This window comes from Triturus cristatus, chromosome 12 (assembly GCF_964204655.1).
Source record: "Triturus cristatus chromosome 12, aTriCri1.1, whole genome shotgun sequence".
In the NCBI taxonomy this organism is placed as follows: domain Eukaryota; kingdom Metazoa; phylum Chordata; class Amphibia; order Caudata; family Salamandridae; genus Triturus; species Triturus cristatus.
This window is the reverse complement of record NC_140595.1, coordinates 813,895,612-813,922,696: the sequence shown is the minus strand read 5'-3', so window position 1 is coordinate 813,922,696 and position 27,085 is coordinate 813,895,612. Positions and strand designations below refer to the sequence as shown.

Below are 27,085 nucleotides of genomic sequence, written 5' to 3'. Positions count from 1 at the left end.
TCATCGGTATGGGCAACCCTATTATGCCCAAATAATGAAAGTGGCCACATTCCCATTGGAACTCTGTAGCAGGGGGAGCTCCAGTCTCCCTCCCGACCAGAGCCGCCAGTGGGAACATAACTGACTTCTGGAGGTTTACATGCAGCCCAGAAACCACGCCAAACTATGACAACACATCAAGAAGGGCAGATACCGACCTCTCCGGGTGGGGAATATACAACAGCAAGTCATCAGCATAGAGAGAGACAACATGCGCACGACCACCCACAGGGATACCCCATTTGCCCAGACCTTGCCGCAGCTGGATCACCAAAGGTTCCCTCACCTGAGTGAAGAGGAGTGGAGACAACGGGCAACCCTGCATCGTGCCCTGCTCTATACGAATACCCTCAGAGACTACACCTTCACTACGGACTTGGGCCATTGGTTGACAATAAAGGTGGTGGACCCAAGACAAACTCCTGGCCCAGATGCATCTTCCTCAGAACCTCCCACAGGTAGTCCTATCACAAGGTGCCAAATGCTTTATCGATGTCTAGAGCAGCCACCGCTGCCCACACACCGACACCAGCCACTGAATGCAGCACGTGAGAAAGCCTCCATAAGTTCATATCTGTCCTTCTACCTGGCATGAACCCGCACTAGTCATCATGGACCAAATGTGTCACCACCCTCCCCAGATGTATCGCTAATTCCCTAGCAAATAATTTAGATCTATTCCCAGAATGGATAAAGGTCGGTAGGAACCAGGATCTAGTGGGGCCTTACCCGGCTTAGGACCCGATTATGAACTCCTCATAGAAGGACTTCAGACAGGTAGCAGAATGTGTGAATCTGATTCGGAGCCTATATTTCTGACCAAGTCGTCATCCACTCCGAACAGCCAAGTACAATGCGAAGATCACGTCCCCATCGACCTAATCGTTTCCGTAACCCAACCATATCCGACCGACTCGTTCACAGACGAATCGTGCCACGCAATGGAGCCGGATTCCAAGCGAGCGAGTACGATGCCTGATTCGGACAGCTGTATCGCCTTGTTCTCAGCGAGACAAAACAGCTGTCGGAATCGGACTTCGGGGGCCGTAGCAGGCCCCCCTTCACCTGTTGCCCTTCAAATCAGTCGCGGCGGGGGATACGCATGGGTCCCCCGATCCAAGCATGCACAGTGTGTCGGGCAACATGGGGTGCCCACCACAGGGTGTACGCGTTTCCCCACCAACCCCTTTTTGCCATGGGAGCCTGTGTAAGTGTCAGTACATGGGCTCCCATAGAGTTCAATGGGAGTTCGAGCGAACCGAGTCCATCACCCTGCGGTTGCATTGTACTCGCTCTGTCAGACTCGCACAGCGTGATTCCGGATCAGAGTCAGGGGCCCATAGGGAGTATGACAATCTGAGCTTCGAGAATAGAGGGTGACAGTATGCCTCCCCGCTTACCCTCCTATAAGGTTTCTAATAAAGGGGCGAGCAATGGGTCAGCGAATGTCTGGAAGAATTCCACCGGGAGACCATCTGGACCCAGGGCCTTGCATCGTGCCATGTTCTGTACAGCCTCCCGTAGATCCTCAAGTCAAATCTCTTCCTCCGTGAGGCTCCTCAGCGGTAAATCGTCTAAGAACCTCCATATCTCAGCCGGATCCACTTGCGGGCCCTCTCTATACACTACTGCCAAGGGATCACGTTATAAAGAGGTGAAACCAACCTGCATTGTAGCTAGGGGTCCACCGGGGTGTCTGAGGATCAACATTATCAGGAGCATTCCTGCTTCAGTAACTACGCTAGAAGTCTCCTAGACTTGTCGCCCTCCCAATGTAACAACTGGAGATACTCTCTCATGATTAGGCAGTCTAATCTGTCCAATATATCCCACACTCTGTGCTAGTCCTGCAGCAGATCCTCTCTGTGTGGCTCCGTTAAGGGCCCTCCACACTTCAGTCCGGCTAATACATCTTCCGCCAAAGTAAGCTTCTCTCCAAGCATCTCCTCATATCACCCTCTCTGTACAGACACTCCCCAAGTGTCACCACCTTCTGCGCATCCCATTCCAGTCCCCTAATATCAGTAGATAACCAACTAGTATCAAAGTTCCAGTTAGCCACCTCTCTGAGCTCCTCGCGGAACAGAGTGTCCTTAAAGGCATCTGGATGCAGATGACATCGGGGGACCCTCAGCAAGCCACCTCCGGTCTCCCACTCCATCTGTAATGGGGCATGGTCTGATACGAAGCGCCCCAGTGCACGGATCCACACTGCGCTAGCCGCCCCCCCATCAGAGACCAGGAGTTGATCAAGTCTACTATAAACGGCGCTTGCAGGTGTGTAGCATGTGTGGCCTTGTACTCCGGGGAGCATCTTGCGCCAGATATCAATGCAATGCAAATGGTCCATCACTCCCTGCAGAGCGTCTGTCATGCTAGGCTTCGTGTTTAGCTTTGGAGGGTACCTATCCGGCGCCCCATCCGCACACAATTAAAATCACCTGCCCACACTATAGGGATCCAGTTGTTTCTCCAGTTCCAAAAAAACCCTACCATCATCCACATTCGGGGCATAGGTGTTCAGTATTATTATTAGGGAAGTTTATAAAGCGCTTGGTTACGCAGGAAGCGTGTCCCCGCGCTACATTTGCAAACTCAGAGCAGAAGTAAGGAGGGGATCAGTTACCTTGAGAAAAGGTGAGTTTTTAGGTTTTTCCGGAAACTGGATTCCGAAGGGTCTAGGCGGAGATTAAGAGGCAGGGCATTCCAGCATTTCGCTGCCAAATGGCGAAAAGAGCGTCCACCCATGCGGGCCTTTCTGATCCTAGGGACCACCAGTAGACCTCTGTGAGAAGAACGCAAAGCACGTGAGGGTACATACTTGATGGCTAGGTTCTGGAGTGGTGCCGGCGCTTTCCGCGCAAGAATGCGATGACATGTACAGAGGGCCTTGAATTCCACTCTGCTTCTTACTGGCAGCCAGTGAAGGCTATGAAGAGCAGCTTTGGAGTCTGATCTTTTGGGGAGTTTTAAGATGAGGCGAGCTGCCGCATTCTGCAATACCTGGAGGCGTTTTACTGCCTTACAGGTGGCACCTAGATACAGTAGGTTGCCATAGTCCAGGCATGATGTCACAAGGGCATGTACCAGTGTTCTCCGGGCGGACATAGGGAGGAGGACAAGGACCTTGCGTAAGATTTTTAAGACGCTGAAACAAACACCCGCCACACGGTTTATTTGGGGTCCAAAAGACAGATCAGCATCAAACCATATACCAAGGTTTTTGACCTCCTGACGAGGCAAAGGAGCCTCCCCCAGACAAGGGGGCCACCACGCCGACGACCATGCGGAAGGGCTCCCCCCCACCACGAGCACCTCTGTCTTGCTTCCATTTAGTTTAAGGCAGTTGGTGGACATCCATGTAGCAAGATCTTGCATGCAGGCCTTGAAACTGTTCGAAGCAAGTCCGGGTTCTCGCGATAGGGAGATGACCAACTGCGTGTCGTCTGCGTATGACACGATTTCCAGACCATGGCTCGCGGCAATCGAAGCCACTGGGGAGATGTAGAGATTGAACAAGGTTGGGCTCAGGGACGATCCTTGGGGAACGCCCTGTCCCAAACCCATGTCTCTCGAGTAGTGGTCGCCCAGGCGGACTTGGAAGCTTCTCCCAGTCAGGAAGGATTGGATCCATAGGAGTGCAGCTTCAGATATCCCTCCATTATTCAAACACTGTAGCAAGTTGGCATGAGCTACAGTGTCGAATGCTGCACTCAGGTCCAATAGGATGAGGGCCATGGTGTGACCCTCATCCGCCCCCTGACGAAGAGCCTCCACTGCTGTTAAGAGTGCGGACTCTGTGGAATGACGGGGACGGAAGCCGAATTGAGTGTCATGTAGTAATGCCGCTTTTTCAACGAAGTCCATCAGTTGAGAGTTGACCAATTTTTCGGCTACTTTGGCCAAGTAGGGAAGAAGTGAAATAGGACGTAGGTTCTCTAGTTTCTCGAAACTGATGGTCGGTTTCTTCCTTAGGGGTAGGACCACCGCCTTTTTCCAGTCTTTTGGTACAATTGAACTACTAAAAGATGTGTTAAGTAGGTGTCTGATGTAGGGTTCTAATACCACTAGACTGTCTGTCAGACGTTTAGGTGTGGTAGGGTCTCGAGGAGAACCCGACTTCACGGATTTACAAATTTTTACGAGGTCTTCAGGTGGTGGGATAACAAAGTGGGTCAGTCTGAGTCTGTCACCCCATTCCCTGGGGCTTTCGATGAATTCTGCACCCGTTATGGGCTGTGTTGGAAACGCTGCGTATATTTTTGCTATTTTCTCGGAAAAAAAGTTAGCAATTTTGTTGCACGCGTCGGGGGAACAATCATCTGGGACACTGGATGATTTCCCACTCGAGAGAGTTTTGTAGAGCGAAAACAGCTCTTTTGTGGAATTGCTGGCTTCACTAACTCTAAGCGTGTAGTATGCTGTTTTGCACTTTCTAATTAGACCATGGTAGAGTCGCCTCTCAGTCAAGTAGGTGGCTCTAGATTCTTTAGAGAAAGTCTTGCGCCATTCTCTTTCGAGTTTCTTTAGTGCGGTTTTCAAGACTCTAAGTTCATCGTTGAACCATGGAGCTGTTTTTTGAACACGGCCCCCAGATTTGGTTTTTTGAAGAGGAGCCGTGCAGTCAAGTGCCTCAGTAATACGTTTGCACAGATTAGTGTTGGCTGTGTCAGCTGTGAGACCCATCTCTTTGTTTCATGGCTCTCATCAACTCTCTCATGCATGCACCCTGCCGTTGCTGCCATCAACCACCACAACAATAAGAAACTAGTCCCACCACCCTCCGGGTAAACACAGTAAAAACAATTTGTGCCTCCCCAATCATCATCTATGCCCACAATCCCACCCTATAACCCAAAAACAATCAACGCTTGTTACATACCCTTAGCATACTACAAGGAGCAATACCAAAGTCAACTTGCAATCGTCCCTTCTCTGATAACAATGGGGGACTATATTCTGTGATCAGCGTCTAAATCATCCTACAAACAACACCCGCACCCACCCAGGCAAGCAATAGACCACGGCGAATACCGTTGCCTCACTCCCAAACACACCACTGTCAATCTGCAAGATTGACAGTGCCAGGCTGGGGAGGTGAACCAACGGAAGACGCTCTACTGTGAGCCCCAGTTACACCTGCCCACCCGAGCAACCCCCCCCACACACAACATACACCAAGACCTATATCAATCACCCTCTATCACACAACCCTCACTCTCACATCAAAACTGCCAAAAAGAAGGAAGGAAGGAGCATACAAGAGTTGCTAGAAAGGTATAAACAACAACAAGGTGCAGGGATGGGGGAGCTAGCCCTCCTTTGTCCTAGTGCCCACCCCACTCATACAGTGCGTGGCTCAGGGACTCATCAACCCACGCACCTGTGTACACCATACATCACATGTTCACCACTTCGGGAGTTTAAACCCCACAAATGCCACAATTAGTTTGAGTTGCCATAAGTGCTAGGATGCCCTCACGGGTGATTAGTGCGCTGTGCAAATCGACATAACACAGCGTGTCTTTAATGAAGTCAGCATCCTCGAATGTAGCCCTCATTCCTAAATGGCTACAGGAAGGAGGGGGTAGATTACCATTTTAGACTCCTCTCCTGGTGCAGCCACCTTCTTCTGCTAGCCTCTCCATCCGTAAGATCATCCTCACCCAGTGAGGTCATCCAGAAGCTCCACTCCTCCACTTCCAGATGGGCGAATAAACACCTTCCAATAGTATTCCCTGCTTTTTGCGCCAGTTCCTCACAGCGCTTTTCATGCAGATGCCTTGTTTCTGTTTTACCTCTCCTTCAGCCACTCTTTCATGTTTCTCTTCTCCTCCTAAGTCTCTGACTTTTTCTCTGACACTTAGTGCTGATGGAGGATGGCTTCACAGACAGCCCTTCCTACAGGTAACTGGCTGCTGAACTCCCCCAAGGACAGACAAGCAAAGAAGGTAATGAATATCATTCATTCCATTGCACCTTGATTGTTGATGGGAAATAGACCAGGGCACATCAAGAAAGGTCAAAGGGTTGCCAGAGAGTGTTTGGGGTGGAGAGAGCAGGGCGTGTGAGTGAGCTCGAGTGTATGTTAGAAAAAAAACAAAGCGGCGCCATCTCACTTCAACATTCAGTAAATGGCCCACCTTTCTCCACCTCTAGATTCACAGTATGGTTTCTTTGCAACATATTGCCAGTGAGTGAACACTGGAAAAAAAAAAAGATAAAGCGTGGCTGACATGTTTCGCACCCTTTCCTCACTGTTAATTGTTACTCTTCCTCAGGTTTCAGCATTGTTGGCCATGCCATGTTTGTCTTCAGCTACAGTAGCTGGAAGGGTTGCATTGTCTACCTAGAAGACATCTACATCATGCTAGAATTCAGAGGTAGGAACAGGATGGGGAGCATGTGACATGAAGGGTCAGCGTTAAGTTCTGGAATGGGCAATCTCGCATGTAATAGTGAGTTCATGGATACAGTCATTATTGCAACAAAAATCAAGGCCACATCTTCTATATGAATGAAGTCTTTGCTGCTGGTCTGGTGTCCAGCATGCACCATGATACGATTCTTTCTGCTAAGAGCATACCTGTAACCCAGGCTTCATTAACAAAAAGTATCATACCTGAACCTTACAAGTTGCGCCCTCCCTCTCTATGGACTTACACCTTGTTGTTTCTACACCCCTGTCCCCTAAACTCCATGGCACTGGGTTCTTTCTCACATGCTGTTTATGTAAAAGAGGATTCTTAGCAAGGTAATCGTGTCAGTGTGTTGCATGTGCTGCTGTAGGTCACAGGCTGTGCACACTCTTGCCAGCTAGTGTTGGGCTCAGAGTTTGCAAATTGCTTTCCTTCGAAGAAGGATTCTCAGTTTTTCAGCTTTGAGGTGACCCAATATGCCTTCCCTGAAACCTACAAGGATACAGACTGCACCTAGATTGTTTTTTATGACATTGGGTTCTGTTAGAAATGGGGTCTCTAATTGGCAGAGGTATGCACCTTTGTCCAGGTAGGGGCCCTTTCTTCTAGTCAGGGTAAGGGATTTGAACACTTTAGATCACCCCTGCTCATCCCTTTGATAGGTAGACACGAGCAGACAGGCTTATCCCAAAGGCTATGTGTAAAGTGTTTGTACCCAAACACACAGTAGCACAGTGAAAACACCACAAATGGATACCACACCAGTTTAGTAAAATAAAGTTTATTTTTCTAAGCCTTTGGGAAGAGGAGTTTGCCTAACAGCTAGGGCAGTCGACCTCGAATCTGGGGAACTGGGTTAAAGTCTCGGCAATTACGCTGAACATCCTGTGATTCTGGGCAAATCACTTAATCTCCTTGTGCTTAACAAAAAATGAATGTGTCCTCATGTAACCCAACTGGTGCTATGTAAAGCGCTCTGATACCCGATACCTTCGGGTCAAGTTCGCACTATATAAAACTCCGTAAAATAAAAATAAAAAACTATAAATAAGCCAAACAAAGACCAAAACGACAGAAATTCAACATACATGTATTAAGATAGCCCTTTTTAGAAAGGTTATTTCCAAAATAGAACTGTAGAAACAAAATAGCTCCACCTGAGGCTATTACGTCTTCGTGACAGGCACAAATGCAAAGTATGGCACTAACCGCAAGGTGCGCGGGAAGTGCATGGAGTCAAACGGACCCCAAAGAACAGTACCCTGTAAACAAAGTCAACAGACGATGCACAGCATCACAAAGCCAGTTCCTTTCTGCCATGGTTAAGGTAAGTCATCATGTCCGTGATGAGGCAAGGCATCACATCCAGAACGGGGTAAGTTAGGTGGCGCTGGTGATGAAGCGCCGTTTCCGGTGAGGCGTTATGACGTCAAAGAACCCATTAAGTCACCCTTGTCGGTTATCAGCTTCGAGATAACATGATGCTGTTGGTGATGGCGTTGGTGCAAGCGCTGGCGTCAGGAAGGCCAATAACTGCAGTCGTCGGCAGGCGTTGAAGGGCATCGGAACTACGGTGCAGGCAGGGCAGTGTGTCGTGCATTTTGCGAGCAGTGCCCCTGGCCTCGATGCAGGTTGCGGCATCACTTGTGGCAACCCCTAAGGTGTCAGAGTTGTTCTTCTTGCTTTGCAACACCAACCACATGATTCTCAGGGTCCAGGAACTGGAATTGGCACCCTTTAGAAAGCAGGAGTCAACAGAGGAGTCCAGGTGCTGGTCAGTCGGTGCTGGTGAAGTCTTTGTGGCCCTTAGACTGCAGAACAGAAGGCAAGCACACAAAAGCACTTGGAGATTCTTCTTCAAGCAAGTTTACAGCAAAGTTCCAGTGTTTGTTCTCTCCTAGGCAGAAGCAGCAAATGCAGGCCAAACCAGCAAAGCACACACAGCAAAGGGGCAGTACTCCTCCATACAGCTCTCCAGCTCTTTTCCTTGGCAGAGGTTCCTCTTGAGTCCAGAAGTGAGCTAATTCTCTGGTGTTAAGCTCCAATACTTTTATCCCATTTTCTCTTTGTTCTTTTTGTGGCAACCTTCTAAGCCCAGTCCAAACCAGTTCTGTCCTCTCTTGCCCAGCTTCCCTACAGGGAGTGGAGACAGCATTGTGCAAAGGAGACCCAGCCTATTCAGTTGCTAGTGATCCCCCCCCCTCCCACTACTATAAATGCAGACCAGGGCTATTCAGCCCAACTATTAGTCACCCAGGAAAGGCAGGGCACACCTCAACCCCCCTTGGGACTGTCTAGAGTAAATGCACATCCTCAGCTGCTGTCACTCCAAAACCAGACAGTAAATACACAAAACAGGCAGAGGTGCACAGGATGATTGAAGAAGAAATGCTTACTTTCCAAAAGTGGTATTTTCAAACACACAATTTAAAAACCACCTTTACTAAAAGATGTGTTAGTAGATTCTGAGTTCAGAGAGCCTAAACTCCATTTCTCTATCTTGTACCAATGGAACGTTACACTTGTAAGATGTTACAGTGTAGCTACCATGATAGCCTACGGTACAGGCACCTCTCAAAAGTGAAAAACAAAATGCACAGTATTTCACTATCAGGACATGTAAAACACACAAGTACATGTCCTACTTTTAGCATGCACTGCACCCTGCCCATAGGGTTACCGTGGGCCTACCTGGGGGGTGCCTTACCTGTATGAAAAGGGAAGGTTAGGGCCTGGCAAGTTGGTGCACTTGCCAGGTCAACTTGGCAGTTGAGAACTGCCCATGCAGACTCTACAGGTCTAGTAGGTCTGAGTAACATTTGATTTACAGGCCCTGGCACAATCAGTGCACTTTACTAGGGACTTACCAGTAACTCAAATATGCCAATCACAGATAACCAATCATAATCACAATTTACACAGGGAGCACTTGCACTTTGACACTGATCAGTGCCCAAAGCATCTAAGCCAGAAAAAACGTAACCCATCTCACAATCAAAAATGCAGGAGGTAGAGGCAAAGGTTCAGGGGAATCCATACCAAGGATACCAAGTCTAACAGGATCGTACATTTTTCAACAGCTCACAACCACTGTGCACCAAAAAACATTACTCTTGGCGCTAGACAATATGAACACCTTCAGTCAAGACACTGAGCATTGCGACAGAAAACATCAATACAGCATCGCTACACACAACGTGTTGAAACCGAATCATTTGATGAGCCTAGGACCAGCTCATATAAAAAGGACTAATGTGAGTGAGGGTTCAATGATTGACCACAAAAACATAGATGAAAAAAATATCAAAGTAAAAATATGGAATGCAAAACTATGGACTCCAAATACATAAAAATGGATGGTACAAAAATATTTTTAAAAAATATCCACGTCAAATATAGTTGTACAAAATATCGATTTTTATATATAAAAAATTAAATAATAAATATTAAATATATTAAATATTGAAATGTATTTAAAAAAATTGATTTAAAATACATTCTAACAAATATAACAAATAAACTTAATGAAAAAAGTTAAACACACATACAAAATATTTATGTATATATATATTCACTGAAAAAACCATGGGTTTCACACACGTTATAGTTAGGAATTAGCATTTAAAAAACCTTAGAAATTCAATGAAAAAACCAAAGGTTTCACACATGTTATAGTTAGCTGGACATTTCACTCGTAAAAAACCAATGAAATTTCCCCGTTATAGTTAGTTCAGCTAACTATAACTCGCGCGCCCGCAATGCACTACTGATGACGTCACATATTACATCACTCATGACATGGTCACTGACATCACTCATGACATCACTGATGACATCTCAAATGACATCACTGATGACATCACTGATGACATCATCCAGTGATTGTGTGTTTTTCTGAAAATTAAATATGTTTTATATTTATGTATATCTCAAGGTCAATGGAAGAATAAATGGGTATATAAGTGTCTAAATGGATGCTTTTTTTTTTTATTTTTTTTGTGTAACTGACTGATTAAGTGTATCATAGTGAATACATGGCTTACTGGGTAATGTTTAAATATGAAAATATCTGTATCAGTTTCTCACTTTGTGTATAAGTGGCTGCATGGGTTGGTGAGTAGCTTCATGGGTATCTATATAGGTAAATAGTTCTTTTTTTAAGTATCAGTCTGAGTGTCTGTATGGTTCGGTGGGGGGTATTATGTAGTGCATAGGTGCATGAATGAGTGATTCACTCTTTGTATGTGTTGAAGACAACATGTGTGCAGGACTGTATGGGTGGATGAGTGTGTGTATGAGTGTGTTAGTGAGTGAATGACTGTCTCAATAGTGTCTTTATGAGTAACTACATATCTATTAAACTAGTATATGTGACTATTGGTGTATATAAGTGAGTATATGTGAGAGTGAGAGATTGAAAGAGTTCCTGTATGAATAAGTATGTGTTTCTATAAGTGATTGTTTTTTAGACTAACTATGTGTAAGTTTCCGTAGAAGTAAGTGTGGTGGTGTGTGTATAACTGTGTGTGTATAACTGTATAAGCTAATAAATGTATGTTTGTTTCTTTATTAGCATGAGTGACTATGTGTGAGTAACTCTATGGATGAGTGGCATTGTGTAACAGGATGTATAGATGTATGAGTACATATGATGAGTGAGTGCATGTATGAGTGACTGTATAGGACTGTTGGTGAATGACTGTATGTGTATGTGGTTCTTAGAATTACTGAATAGGTTGTTGTAACTGATATTGGTATGTTCATTATTTTGAACATTTTAGTTTCTATTTTTGTATGTGTGTATCAAAGGTTATATTAGGGGAAGAGGAGGTCTGCCACTCTATCACAAGGATGATGTCATCAGTGATGTCATCAGTGATGTCATTTGAGATGTCATCAGTGATGTCATGAGTGATGTCAGTGACCATGTCATGAGTGATGTAATATGTGACGTCATCAGTAGTGCATTGCGGGCGCGCGAGTTATAGTTAGCTGAACTAACTATAACGGGGAAATTTCATTGGTTTTTTACGAGTGAAATGTCCAGCTAACTATAACATGTGTGAAACCTTTGGTTTTTTCATTGAATTTCTAAGGTTTTTTAAATGCTAATTCCTAACTATAACGTGTGTGAAACCCATGGTTTTTTCAGTGAATTTGCAAGGTTTTTTAAATGCTAATTCCTAACTATAACGTGTGTGAAACCCATGGTTTTTTCAGTGAATTTGCAAGGTTATTTAAATGCTAATTTTTTTTTTTTTTTCTTTTTTTTGTTTTACATATTTTTATTTTTATTTTCTATCCTTTTTTAAAGACTATGGTTAAATTTTAAAAATACTACAATATGTTTTTTTTTTACCATTTTTATAAAATAAACAGGTAAGATTTATTAGTATAACATATTTTTTTTTTTCCCTTATTTTAAAAAAAAAAAAAAAATTTTAACGTGCGCGTACGGTAAGCGCACGTCTTGCTTTCATTACGTTAGATTTCTACGCTGTTTGCGTTCATTTACGCAATTTGCGTAGACGCACGTCACGCGCGCACAGCGCGTAACGCGTACGCTGCACGCGCACGTTACGCGGAAGTGAAGGGGCGTGCCTGTTTTGCGCATGCGCGTGTGCACGTGTCTTTTTTACGCGCATGCGTACTTTTGCCGTAAGCGCTCCGTAAGCGCACCGTAAGCGTAACGTACGCGCACGGTAGGTCATGTGATCAAGAAACAAGACTTTTGATTGGTTTTTACTACTTTCAGTTCTAGAACTCTCCTACACCACACCCATTCCCCTCATTTCTGCTTGTGATCCCTTAGGAGAAGGAGCTGGGTTGTCTTTGTGATACGATGGCAGAACAGCAGAGCTCTTCTGAGAGTGAGGCTAGCAGCACTACCTTGAGGCAGAGAAGGAGGAAACAAAAGACCTCTTTCATATGGGAGTATTTTACTTTTCCAGAGAACAAGAAAAAGGTAAATGCACCCTTAGTGACTTGTAAGCTGTGCAAGCGTGTACTTTCAAGAGGGAATCCCAACAAGAAGTATTCCTTCGGGAATCACACCATGTTGAGACACCTTAAAGATGTACACGGAAGGACACATGCTCGACATACTGAAGGTAACCCTTCAGTAAGTCAACCAAGCACATCCACAGCAGCTCAGCCTGGTCCATCATCTGCAGGGCCGAGTCCATCTTCGGCAGGTCAGGTGAGCCCTTCATCTGTGGGGGGAGCATCTCCTTTTTCTCGTCCTCTGGAAAACAACCCTCGGTTTCTGAGGGTTGAAATACGGTGCGCCACTTGTCATGATCTAATTTGTCATAGGGAGACCAGTATTTCCCTAGTGAACAATAAAATAGATCAGCACATTTGTCGTACTGACTAATATTCCCATTCTTTCTTTCCTCTGTCCCTGCATGAACACAACGGCTCTTTTAAGAGCCAACCTTACCTTTTAACTTTTTTTTATATATTTTTTAAAACTTTTTTGAATTTCTTTTTTTTACCGTACGCGTATTTTTTTTTTTTTTTTAAAAAAAAACACTAAAAATCAATTATCACATTACAAGGTCCTTGAGAGACTACAATGAAAAACTGAAAATGTGATTGTGGAGAAGTGGAAAAAAGGGACCATGAAATTATTGACTTACCATACCCACTCAAAAAATTATTTATTAATTTAAATTTAATTTTTATTGCTTTAAAAATGGTTCAAGTTTTCGAAAAATTTCTATCTCAATCTGAAAAAAAAGAAAAAAGTATTAATATTTAATAAAACATTTTATAATACAGTACACATATTTACATATTTTCCCAAAAAATGTTTTGCCTTTTTTTTGCTGTTTTCAGAATAATTGCATTTCACTATAAATTGTGAAAGCAATTGCATTCAAAAAAGCACATGTCCAAACTGCTTTTTCAGACCAGCACCATGTGTAACCTGGGTGACTGACTACACTACAGCAAGGGCAACCAGCCTTAGTGATGCTGAATGTATTTGCATTACTGACTGAAACCTCAAACCCCACTCGGTTGTGAATACTGTGCATGATTCCACAGGATAAGCAGCTGGGTGTGTGCTAAGAGTCTGCTTCTGCACAAAAAAATGGCTCCCCCTTTCCATCTAATGCAACTGTGAAATCACCAGAGCAATACGCAATAAATCTCTGCCTGTAATTCCTCTTTGCACACAGAGTCATGTTTTCATATTAGTCACAAAACGAAATTTCTTTGCCAATTTGAAAGCACACTTACTACTCTTTTTTTTGGCAAGTGATAAACACTTTTACAGACTGATACATTTTGAATCCACTTTTTAGATTCTTAAAAAAGCACATGTCCAAACTGCTTTTTCAGACCAGCACCATGTGTAACCTGGGTGACTGACTGCACTCCAGCAAGGGCAACCAGCCTTAGTGATGCTGAATGTATTTGCATTACTGACTGAAACCTCAAACCCCACTCGGTTGTGAATACTGTGCATGATTCCACAGGATAAGCAGCTGAGTGTGTGCTAAGAGTCTGTTTCTGCACAAAAAAATGGCTCCCCCTTTCCATCTAATGCAACTGTGAAATCACCAGAGCAATAAGCAATAAATCTCTGCCTGTAATTCCTCTTTGCACACAGAGTCATGATTTCACATTAGTCACAAAACGAAATTTCTTTGCCAATTTGAAAGCACACTTACTTTTCTTTTTTTTGGCAAGTGATAAACACTTTTACAGACTGACACATCTTGAATCCACTTTTCAGATTCTGAAAACAGCACATGTCCAAACTGCTTTTTCAAACCAGCACCATTTGTAACCTGGGTGACTGCCTACACTCCAGCAAGGGCAACCAGCCTTACTGATGCTGTATGTATTTGCATTACTGAGTGCAACCTCAAACCCTTAAAGTATTCCTTATTTTTACCAGTACACCTTAATTTATCGTGAAAACATAGTCCATATTATTTTACATGTTCCTCACATTTAAATTTCTCCCAAAACAGAAAATGATAAACACAACTTCAACAAAAGGAATTCCATTTCTATTATTCATTTCTTAATTTACCATATACATCCCCTCTCAAACTCTAAACTCACCGTTAAAATTAGTTAGCTGTGAAAGAAATGTGGCACTCAAACAGCAGATTATCAGAGCCAGGATCTCTGTTCTTTACACCTCTCTCCTCTCAGCAGAACCAGATAATGGCAAACTTTCCCTCTCTTTTTCCACACATATACATGTTAATTTCAAATCTCAGTGCTTCCCCCTTTTTTTCAAATGTAATCACACATTTCTATTGGTTGAAAACCATCCCTTTTCCAAAAGTACCCTTCCCCCAACTTGACTTCTGCCTAGTACCCTTCCCCCAACTTGACTTCTGCCTGCTACCATAGCAACAGCTCATGGAACACTGCTGTGTGGAGTTAGGTCAGAAGTTCACCAAACAATGTTTCAATTCCACAGAGCAAGAGTGCTTGACTTTTCAAACCTAACAGCAAATCCATAGTACTGTTCTTTGGTAACACATTTTTCTGTACCAATACAAAACATGCTTCTATTAATTTACACATACAGCCTAGTTTTTATTCTAGAATGGTATGAAACAGCCAATCAGTTCTTTTTTTTATTAAAAAAATATGTATGCCTCCATTTCCAAACTGTCTTTCATTTCTTTTTACCATTCTACTGAATTACACCTCCTGAGTGCATCCAGTTCTCCTTTGAAGATGTTCACAGTGTGGATTGTAGGGCACAGCTATGTCTTCTGGAGTGAAAAGTATGCAGAGAAAACAGATATGGTGAGAGACCTTGCTTTGCCAAATGTAGACATTAAATGGATTGGTCAGAGAGGGTTAAAGTGGCACCAATTGATGCCATTGGTGAAATCCTTCATGCAAATCCAACACCCTGACCTCATAATAGTGCACTGTGGTGGCAATGACCTAGGCACTTTGACTGGGGTAGGTCTGGAAATGCTTATGAAGGACACCTTTGCACAACTGTTTTCACTTTTCCCTAAAACTGCCTTTGTGTTTTCTAACATATGCCAAAGGCAAAAATGGAACTGGTCCAATCATTTCTGTCCGCAGATTGACAAAGCAAGAAAGCACGTCAACAAATCTGTTTCTGCTTTCCTCCGTGACTATGGTATGGGTTCCATTTACCACAACAACTTGCGTTACGACATGCAAGACATTTATAGAGGAGATGGTGTGCACTTCAATTATGAAGGGAACAGAGTCTTCCTCTTGAACCTTAGACTCTGCATCGGTACTTACTTGTAGGTACCACTAAAAAATCACTTCATAAACACAACGGCTCTTTTTAGAGCCCCCTAATATCTAAACTCTTAAATCTGCATTTCATTTCTTTTATTTTATTTTTTTTCTACCGTACGCGTACGTTGAGCTTACCGTACGCGTACCCCGTGATTTGTTTAAAAATCAATAAATGTTTTCTTTGTACTTTTCTGTCCTTCTTTGACCCCCTTACAAATGTTAGGGGGTCTGTAACTCTCTCCCTTGCCCCCTTTTCAAGATATCACTCTTTTTTATCTGAGTAAAACACACGAAATGGCGGCCGCCGCTTCCTGGTTTTGACCGATTCGAATGTTTACTAAGATCTAACAGCCAATCAGAATCGCGCTCGCGCACGCCACCGTACGCGTACGGTAAGCGCACCGTAAGCTGGCTCAGATATATATATTGATTTAAAGGCTATTTTCTCAGAATCTACTGAACAGATTTACACCAAACCTACAAAAGGCACTTCCTTGACCTGAGGACTACCTCTCTGCCAAATTTCAAGTAATTCTGTTCAGCCGTTCGGGCTGTAGCTGTGTCTAAAGGTCCTATGGAAAAATGCATGGGAAAAACGCGTTTTGGGACCCCCCTTTTATCTCAGCCCCCGCTTGATGAATCCCCCCGAGACTTTCAGGGTAGGAGCGGAGCGTAGCGCCCCACCTATTTTGAACAATTCGCAAGGATTCGTCAACCGGCGCCAAAGTTATTCAAAATAGAATGTTGCGGATTTCCTATGGAAACGTGGTCCTAACTATAACTACCTACTGGCGACCGCCAGTAGGTAATATATATATACTTTAAAACAATTAATAAACTATTAATTTTAACTTATTTTATAAACTTAACATTATATAGAATTTACAAATAAATCAAATTAAAAAAATATATACATATATACCAATAACATAAAATCTAATTAAAAAAAATTCTATTATAAATTAAAATATTAAACTATTAAAAAATCTTACACTCGGGTGCCGATTCCAATCCTGTAAAACCCAGGTACGAATGGTCTTACGGAGCGTATTCTCCGTACGACTCGTACCCGGGAAATCCACCGTACAAACCAGCAAGTACGATTCGTACAGAAATACCATTTCCGTACGATTCGTACAAAACACCGTACGGCTAAAAAATACCTACTATTCTGATCCTGGACAGCGCGCACGCGACGTCCGTACGGAGTCAGGCAGCGTTTTACGGACCAGCAAGTACGATTCGTCCCTACGTCATTCCGCACAGCTATTTTTTTACGGCAGCTAAAAAAAGCCGGAAACCTGAGTCCGACGCGAAAAAGGAGCCCCGGTACGCAACGGACAGACATGGACCCCATCCTACGTGTCATCCCGGCCCTCCTAGCCTACGACCTGGTGCACCAAACCCGACGCACACGCCACAGAAGGTGAGAACAACACCCATGGGTCAAGGGGGGGTGAGGGGCATGAAACATACCCCCTACCCAAATTAAACATACAATATGGAGGACATACATTACATCCAGGGTCTGGTCACTTCGGGGGGTGTGTCCACCAATCCCTGTGTACCGCAACAACGGAAGTGGACGTGTACACGTACCCCAACGGCACCACTACAATGGTGGTACGGAACGTACCCACGCTCTGAGGGCGTGTGTACGGTCCATACCACGCGTACCCCTACGTCACCACTACAATGGTGGTACGGACCGTACCCACGCTCTGAGGGCGTGTGTACGGTCCGTACCACGCGTACCCCTACGTCACCACTACAATGGTGGTACGGACCGTACCCACGCTCTGAGGGCGTGTGTACGGTCCGTACCACGCGTACCCCTACGTCACCACTACAATGGTGGTACGGACTGTACCCACACATTCATAGCGTGGGTACGGTCCGTACCACCATTGTAGTGGTGACGTAGGGGTATGCGTGGTACGGACCTTACACACGCCCTCAGAGCGTGGGTACGGTCCGTACCAACATTGTAGTGGTGACATAGGGGTACGCGTGGTACGGACCGTACACACCCTATGAATGCGGGGGTACGGTCCGTATCACCCGTACCCCTACGGCACCAGTACATTTTGGATACAAGGCGTACACATGCCACGAATGTTGGCTTACGGCCTGGTGCAGCATATTACCAGTATATTGGGGGGTGTGTATGCCCAGGACAGCGGTGTATTGCACCAAGGGGGCGGGTGGGTGGGTGGGTGGCTGCATAAGATTCCCAGCAGTGGACAGACATGTGAGGGGTGAGTGCAGAGGAATACCAGCAGTGGACAGAGACATGGGGGTGGGTGCCTATCACTCCCAGCAGTGGACAGAGACATGGGGGTGGGTGCCTATCACTCCCAGCAGTGGACAGACACATTGTGGTGGGTGCAGAGGAATACCAGCAGTGGACAGAGATATGGGGGTGGGTGCATATCACTACCAGCAGTGGACAGAGACATGGGGGTGGGTGTCTATCACTCGCAGCAGCTGACAGACACATGGTGGTGGGTGCAGAGGAATACCAGCAGTGGACAGAGATATGGGGGTGGGTGCATATCACTACCAGCAGTGGACAGAGACATGGGGGTGGGTGCCTATCACTCCCAGCAGTGGACAGACACATGGTGGTGGGTGCAGAGGAATACCAGCAGTGGACAGAGATATGTGGGTGGGTGCATATCACTACCAGCAGTGGACAGAGACATGGGGGTGGGTGCCTATCACTCCCAGCAGTGGACAGACACATGGTGGTGGGTGCAGAGGAATACCAGCAGTGGACAGAGACATGGGTGTGGGTGCCTATCACTCCCAGCAGTGGACAGAGACATGGGGGTGTGGACATCATTATCAGATGACCAAAACTCCATGGGTGTATGTATGCATCCCTAATTTTCAACTATGTTGATAGTGCCATAACAACACTTCACTGACAGCAGTGTCCCACTCCCATAAGGATGGATGTCTTTCCCCGACTGCATGACACACCACATGTGGGTGTGAGGACAAATGACACATGCATACCCACCCCTGGCGGATGCAGCACAATACACACACTGAGATCATGCCACAAGACTGTATAGTCATTGCAATGCCTACTAAACTAAGAGAGCCAAAGGGAACACACACTGTCACGCACATCCCAGGACTGATAGGAATGTACAGGTGCTGGGACAGCCACCAAGATGTTGTCTCTCATGGAAGGAATAGGGTGGAGTTCCCACAGATACAATGCCCACAATTGTGAGTCAGGTGCCCAAATACCCTGCAGAACAAGTACCATATGTGTGCTAGGCTGGGATTACACACATGCATAGTGCTGAAAATGGAGAATTTCGCCATGAAGGCATTTCAACCTACTCAATACACAAGTACAGTGACTAGCAAGGATGGCACAGACGAAGCAGCCGGAGACATTGCTGAGCAGGCATGGCCATAGTTGAAGGGATCCGTCACCAACAAAGGAAATGTAGACACAGGTCAGCACAACAATTGTGCAACTCTCTGCAGGGAAGATGTCAGGTGCCACAGAGGAAGGAACACTCCTTGGTACAATGTCTCTAAACACAAATAACACACACGACCAAAAATTCTTTGCAGAGACCTTGTGATGGCACGCAGATACCATGGTCCACCTCATGACCATCAGACTAGAAAATTTCTCAGAAATATAACACATTACCACAACCCCAACTCCTGGAGCATCAGCACCAACATCAATACCTGAAATGCAATAGTGTTCAAAGTAAAATGAAAATGCTTTATTCAGCATAAAAATAAATTTTGGAAAGAACACTATATACAAAGGCCAATGGCCAGTCCAGAATAGAAGTCCTGGGGGGGGGGGGGGGGACATGGGCACGCCACTCCCCTAGCTTGCCTGCACATTGGAACCCTCAGGTTCGTCGACCAGGGGGGGGGGCATCATGTGGGGAAGGACCAGGCACCGCAGGGACAGGAGGTGTAAGGGTAGGTGTGGTGGGTGCAGGGCTGGACGCCTCCACCACAGGGGGTGGGGCAACGCCGAAGGTGGAGGTGAGCTCGGCGCTGCACACTGCTGCCAGGGCGTCCAGAGTATCCCCTGCACCGGAAGAAGCCACAGGCACAAAGGAGGGGGGGGGTCCGAGGGATGGGGTGCAGCGCTTATGGGGGAGGGGGTGGACATGGGGGGACTCAACTCCCCTGCCCGTGGAGTCCCTCGCCCGCTTGCGGGGTGGTGGCACAGTGGGGCTAAGGTAGTACACGTACGTGTACAACTAGTGCGTACACGTACTTGTACACGTACGTGTACTACCTTAGTACAAGTACGTGTACAACTAGTGCATACACGTACTTGTACACGTATGTGTACTACCTTAGTAAACGTACATGTACAACTAGTGGGTACATGTACTTGTACACGTACATGTACTACCTTAGTACACGTACGTGTACAAGTACGTGTATGCACTAGTTGTACACGTATGTGTACTAAGGCAGTACACGTACGTGTGTACGGTCCGTACCACGCATGCTCCTACGGCACCACTACTATAGTGATACGGACCGTACACACGCCCTCAGAGCGTGTGTATGGTCCGTATCATTATAGTAGTGGTGTTGTAGGAGTACGTGTGTGTGTACGGACTGTACACACGTGTGTACGGTCCGTACACACACGCGTACTCCTACGGCAACACAACTATAGTGATACAGACCATACACACGCCCTGAGAGCGTGTGTATGGTGCGTTTCACACGCTTACACTGGTGATAGGAGGCGCACACGAAAAGAATGGAGGTCTCAGACTCGCACAAGGCTGTAAATCAAGTCATTGTCATTGCAGTCCTTCATGTGCAGGGCCTAGGTGTGTCACGCAGTGATATTGCACATGTCTCCTCATGTATTAGCACAATTGATGTGTGATGACCTGTGTACACATGTCATGTGTGATGGGGCACTATGTGGCACACTTCCTCTTCACACTTTGCACATGTGTGCATGTAGTACAAACGTGTCAAGCACAGCATCACTGGTATGGCACAGTCACCAACACACGCAACTGTCCCCTGATGCCAGGGACAGGGACACTAACAACTGACATTTAACGACCAGCGTGCCCCGATGTGACTATGTCATGTGTGTGTCATGTGTTCCCATGAGCTTGCTGTTGGTGTTCCGTCAACTGCATCTGCTGTTGCTGCATCCAACATGTGTCTGTGTGTAGATGGGCATGGCACACATCTACGCACACCATGCCACATGTGGATTCCCACGTAACGTGTGTCTGTATGCATCGAACATGATATTTTGACATGAGGACATATCTGCGTCGTCTCAATGTCTGTGTTTTCTGTTTTCACGTGTACCCCTTCATCGCAATGTGTGTGATCTGTACATTTGACATTCCATGTGACCTGTGCGTCTAGCTTGCTGTCAGCTGTCTGTATGAGATGACATCCTTGAAATGCCGATATGTGGATGTATGTCACTCCTGTGATGTCTCTGGCTGTTCACTTACACTGGCCCACAGCTCGTTTCAGGGCATGTCATGTAGAGTTGCCAATCAACGGGTGTAGCTGGCTTTTCGTAGGAGTATCACCTGGCTCGCATACGTGTCCTGGATGTATTGCACAGACCAGTCTCTGTATTTAGCAGATGTGTATTAGCAGTTGACCATGTGCTCTGTTCATTGACATTGATGTTGTTATGTTCTCACTCTTCGTTATTCATACCAATTTTCTGCAGGGCACCGCCTGTCCCTCGACCAATGCCAGACTTGGGTGCCATGAGGGAACGTGACTGCATAAAACGTTACAGATTCACTCAACAGGTGATTGAGGACTTGACCGCCAAGCTGGCACCACACCTCCAACCGCGACACACGATGAAGGTGATGGCAGCCCTACATTTTTTTGCCACAGGTACATTTCAATTCACCATAGCTGATGTTGGTGGCATGTCACAGACAATGTTCAGCCGTGTCCTGCATGATGTTTTAGCAGCCATGTTGGAGCACCTGGATGAATTCATCCATTTTCCGACTCCTGAGGAGTTGACAGGTGTCAAGGGTGATTTCTATGCCCTGGGAGGGATGCCCCATGTAATTGGGTCCATTGATGGGACACATGTGGCTTTGGTACCACCACAGGCAAAGGAGGTAGCCTATCGCAACCGTAAACATTACCACTCTACAAATGCCCTTGTGGTGTGTCTTGCTAACATGCTGATTTCCCATGTCTGTGCACGTTTTCCAGGGTCAGCACACGATGCCTACATCATGAGGCGTAGCAGGGTGCCACAAATGATACTGCGGCTGCACAACGAACGAGCATGTCTTGTTGGTGGGTATACTCTGTTTGTCCTGTGTTTTGCGGTATCTTTGTATCTTACGGCATCTCCTGACCCACATCTTTACATGATGTTTCCATGTATTGTATTGTATTGTGTATTGTAGGCGGTTTTATATAGCGCGCAGTTACCCTCGGGCATCCCAGCATCCCTTATGTTTCTGAGGGAAGTTTTACACACATCGTGTGTCGCGGTTGGAGGTGTGGTGCCAGCTTGGCGGTCAAGTCCTCAATCACCTGTTGAGTGAATCTGTAACGTTTTATGCAGTCACGTTCCCTCATGGCACCCAAGTCTGGCATTGGTCGAGGGACAGGCGGTGCCCTGCAGACACCCAGTCTCTCGCTAGGGGACTCTGGCTATCCCAACATGCCATGGCTGATGACGCCTCTCCGCAACCCAAGATCAGCTGCAGATCACCGTTACAACAATACACACGGGCAGACCAGGCGAGTGATTGAGAGGACGTTTGGCCTCCTGAAGAGCCGATTCCGGTGCCTTCACAAGACAGGCGGGTCCCTCCCATATGCACCGGCGAAGGTCTGCAAAATCTTCCTTGTGTGCTGCATGCTGCACAACATGGCAGTGGAGAAGGCAGTGCCACTCATCCTGGAGCAGGATGAGCAGGAACATCCACCCGTGGAGGATGAAGGGCTTGGTCACGAGGCAAGTGAGGAGGAGGAGGAGGAGGAGGACATCCGGAGTCAGCTCATACGCAACTTCTTCTCATAATGGTGAGTCACTGGGTCTGAGTGTGCACGCTTGGAACCTTGTGTGGCATGTGTTGCAATGTGTGTGTCCAGCTGACTGTATGCTAAGTGACTTAGATGTGTGTTCTGATGTGTCACTCGAGTGATGATGTCATTCCAATCATTTTAGCTGTGACCCCAATTTTTATAATCGCATGGTGACAACATTATTCCTGTAGAGTAAATGACCATGTATGCGGATAACAATCTTTTAGCTGACTTCTTGTGTGTCTGTCATCCCCAGGTTCTTGCGCATGTTGTCTGCTCGTGTCATCGTTGGCATCCTGCTATTCCCTATGAGTATTGCAACGTGTGCTGAATCAGCGTTCCATGCATGGACATGGTGAAAAGTCATTTTGGGTAAGGATTGCAGCAAGGCATTTTGGGGGTGGTACGTGTTTGGAATGTGTGGGGACTGCTCCTGTGCATGTTGTGTTACCATGCATACATGTCGACTCACCATGGGGCACATGACATGTAGCATGACTCCCATGAATTGATAGTCACCCTTCGTGACAGTCATCTCTAATGGGATTGTGGATTGTGATGAAGGCATCAATGTGTGTAAAACTTCCCTCAGAAACATAAGGGATGCTACAGGTGGACACAGTGTGGGACATCCCCATAAGAGGCTCAATGGGGAATTGCAGCCTCTCCGTGTGCAGCAGGGGGTGTTTGGCCCACCCCCTTAACTTGTGTGCCAGTTCATTTGGATTTGCAACATCTGTGTTGTGAAGGGGGTGTCCAGTGTAGGTCCCACATGTTCAGCCAAATGACCTGTGAGTCTGTTCATATTGTGCATTTCCCTTAGTGTGAGCCTGAGTAATAAAGGTGTTCCTCACCCTCCAAGGTGCCTCATCTCTGTCAATGCAGGTCTCTTGCCACTTTGCATGCGGCATCTCTGGCATAGTTTTTTTTTTTTTTTTTAAACTTCTGTTTATTGAAATTAAACAACTTTGTCATGCTTACATAATTCTACTTCAAATGAGATACTATTACACAGGGGTAAAAGGCTGGCACACACTTCCTTGACTTTTCCCGGAGTCTCCCTCCGTCTATGTCACGTTATTTATACCATACAGTGGTCTTCGGGTGTGGGGACCTCCGGGGGCTCACACAGTCCTCCCCGGTACACATTCCATTTAGTCCATATTTCAATCCATTTTTTTGGGCACCCCCGAGCAACATAGACCGTTTTCTCCCTCAGCATGCACCAGTCCATGTCCTCCTTCCACTTCTTCAGTTTGGGCGGCGTGGAGGCCTCCCATGCCTGTGCTATGTTTCGTTTTGCAATCATCTGCCCTAAAGTGACCCACAGTCTCCCCCGTACATGCAGATCCGTCGGCTCCCAAATATTCAATAGGCATCGCCTGGCCTCAGGTCTGAGTGGAACATCCCAGATCTCACTCATGCAATTTAATACTTTCCCCCAGTTACATTGAATAAGCGGGCATTCCCATAGAATGTGCATAAAGCTACCGTCCATCCCACACCTTCTCCTACAATGCCCGTCCGCACTTCTGCCCATCACGAGTAATTGTGTCTCCGAGAGGTATGCCCTGTGTAGGATTTTTAGTTGGATTAGGCGGAGCTTGGCGGAGATGGCCACCTCCCTTGGCGATGAGACTGCCACCTGCCAGTCCTCATCATCCATTTCGAGGCCATCCCTCACCCATTTCTCCCGCAACGCAGTGAGGGGATCAGGGGTGTTGTTAACGAGCTTCTTGTATGTGAGCGAGATAGTTTTGTCAGGTAGGTGCCCGTCGAGGAGCCGATCCTCGAGTGGGGCAGACTCAGGCAATGTCGTACCAGATGGGATATTAGCCTGCAGCGAGTGTTTAATTTGTGTATACCTGAATTGCTCCGAGTCAGCCAATTCGTATGTCTGTTGTAGTGTAGAGAAGGGAATCACTCCCGTCCTTTCCCAGAGGTCTCCGATACGCGAGATACCTATTAGATCCCATTTGTCAAAGCCTTTCGTGCGCCCCAATGTGCCCAATTGTTCCGCATCCCAGAGAGGGGTGGCCATGGTGAGCTTGTTATCCCACCCCAACGCTTTGGTGACGATGTGCCACAGCTGCACTGCATGCTTCGTGGGTCCAGTAAGCGCGAACCTGGTAGGTTTTGAATAAAGTGCCCTCGTGAAATCACCCCCGGGCAGTAGCCACCTGTCCATACCGTATGCAGGGTCATCTCCACTCCCGTACTGGCATTGGTTGATAGCGGCCAGTTGTGCCGCCCAATAGTATTTTTTAATGTCGGGGAGGGCGATACCCCCATCATACCAGCCGAGCGTGAGCTTACCAAGCGCTATCCGTGGTCTGCCATCCCATAACAGTTCCCTCTGCAGGGTCTCTACTTCCTGGAAGAAGGCCCGCGGTACCATGTCTGGGTAGTTCTGGAGGGCATATAGGAATTGAGGCAGGGCCATAATCTTAAACAGGGCAGCCCTCCCTAGCAGGGACAGGGGCAACCCCTTCCAGACCTCAACATCCCCTCGCAGCCGCCGCAGGGGGGGAGCAAGTTCTCCTCGTATCTCCGTCTGGGATTGGCGGTAATATAGACGCCTAGGTATCGGAAACCCTCCGCCGCAACCTGTATCGTGCAGCCTCTAGGGAGGGTGGGGGCCGTCCCGTGAAGCACATAGATTATCGACTTGCCCCAGTTGATCTGGAAACCAGAGTTCTGCCCGAAACTGGTAAAAATGTCCAGGACTACCCTCAGCGAACGCGCAGGGGAAGAGAGGTAAAGAAGGATCTCGTCTGCATAGAGCGAGATTTTGTCCTCCCACCCCTCGGTCCAGCGAAGCCCGCGGACGGAGAGATCCCTCCGGATCCACGCCGCGAGCGGCTCAAGGGAGATGGCAAACAGCAACGGAGAAAGGGGGCAACCCTGCCTGGTCCCCCTTCCCAGGGCAAACACCGCCGACCGTTTATTATTGACCGCTACTTGGGCCAACGGGTCCGCATACAGGAGGCGGACCCACCCCATGAAACTGGGTCCAAATCCCATCTTCTGAAGCACAGCAAAGAGGTATGCCCATTCTAATGTGTCAAATGCCATGGTGGCATCCAACGAGACCACCACTGCATCCTCCTGGATTCCAGGGCAACGCCCCAGTACGCCGTGCAGGCGCCGTAGGTTGAGGGCAGTATTCCTATGTGGTATAAATCCCGATTGGTCTGGGTGCACCAACTTCGTAATGACAGGCCGGAGTCTGTTCGCTAACATCTTCGCGAGAATCTTTGGCTCCGCGTTTAGAAGGGATATGGGCCTATAGGAGGCACACTCGTTTCTAGGCTTCCCAGGCTTTGGAATGGTGACCAGCGTCGCAATGCGCTGATCTCTCGGCAACCGCCCGAGTTTCTTACTGTGATCGAACATAGCTTTCATATGTGGGACTATTTTATCCGGTTTGAGTTTGTAGAGTTCGATAGGAAGACCGTTCGGCCCCATCGCCTTGCCTATTTTAAGATCCCCCATGGCCATAGCCAGCTCTTCTGCAGTGAGGTCTCCCTCCAGCGCCTCGCGGTCGCTTTCAGAGAGAGTAGGCAGTCTTATGTCCGCCAAGAACTCGGTCGAGTCATTCTCCGTGAGCTCCGAATTCCCTCGATAAACTCGCCCAAAATGCCTTGCAAATTCTTCCGCTATGTTGCTGGGCTCTGTGAGGTGGGCACCCGCTGCACTCTTAAGCTCAGATACAACTCGGTGTGCCTGCTCTTTTTTATCGAGCCAGGCTATCAGTTTACCCGCCTTATCACCCTGATCGTATATGCGCCCCTCCTTTTGACGCGCCAACGCCTGCGCCTCATCAGTAGCTACAGCCCTGTAGTCCGCCGCCCTTAGCTGCAGTTGATGGGTGAGATCGTCCTCTGGGCCGCTCCCTACACGTTCTTCGAGCCTGATGATTTCACCTTCGATCTCCCTTAGCTGTTTTTCTTTATCTGCCCGCCGACCTGCAATGACCGAGAGGGCCTGGCCCCTTAGTACCGTCTTGAACGCCTCCCATAGAGTGGTGGGGGAGTCCACAGTGCCCTCATTGTCGAGGAAATATTGCTCCATCACTCTACCCAGTGCCGCTCTAGTTTCTTGCCCCTGTAGATACCAAGGATTAATACGTGGGACACCCTCCCCTCGTAGATCCCCGATCGTGAGGTGAACCCATAGCGGTGCATGGTCAGAGACGCCCCTAGGGAGGTGTTTGATATCTGTCGTTCGCATGTCAGCCTGCACAGGAGACAGAATGTAGTCAATGCGCGAGAGCGTCTGATGGGCACCCGACAAGAACGTGT

General features: G+C 47.0%; 1 pseudogene; it reads left to right on the top strand.

Annotated features, from left to right (window-relative positions):
* The window catches only part of LOC146782956 (diamine acetyltransferase 1-like), an 82,010-nt pseudogene that overhangs the window by 33,957 nt on the left and 20,968 nt on the right, over positions 1-27,085 (top strand).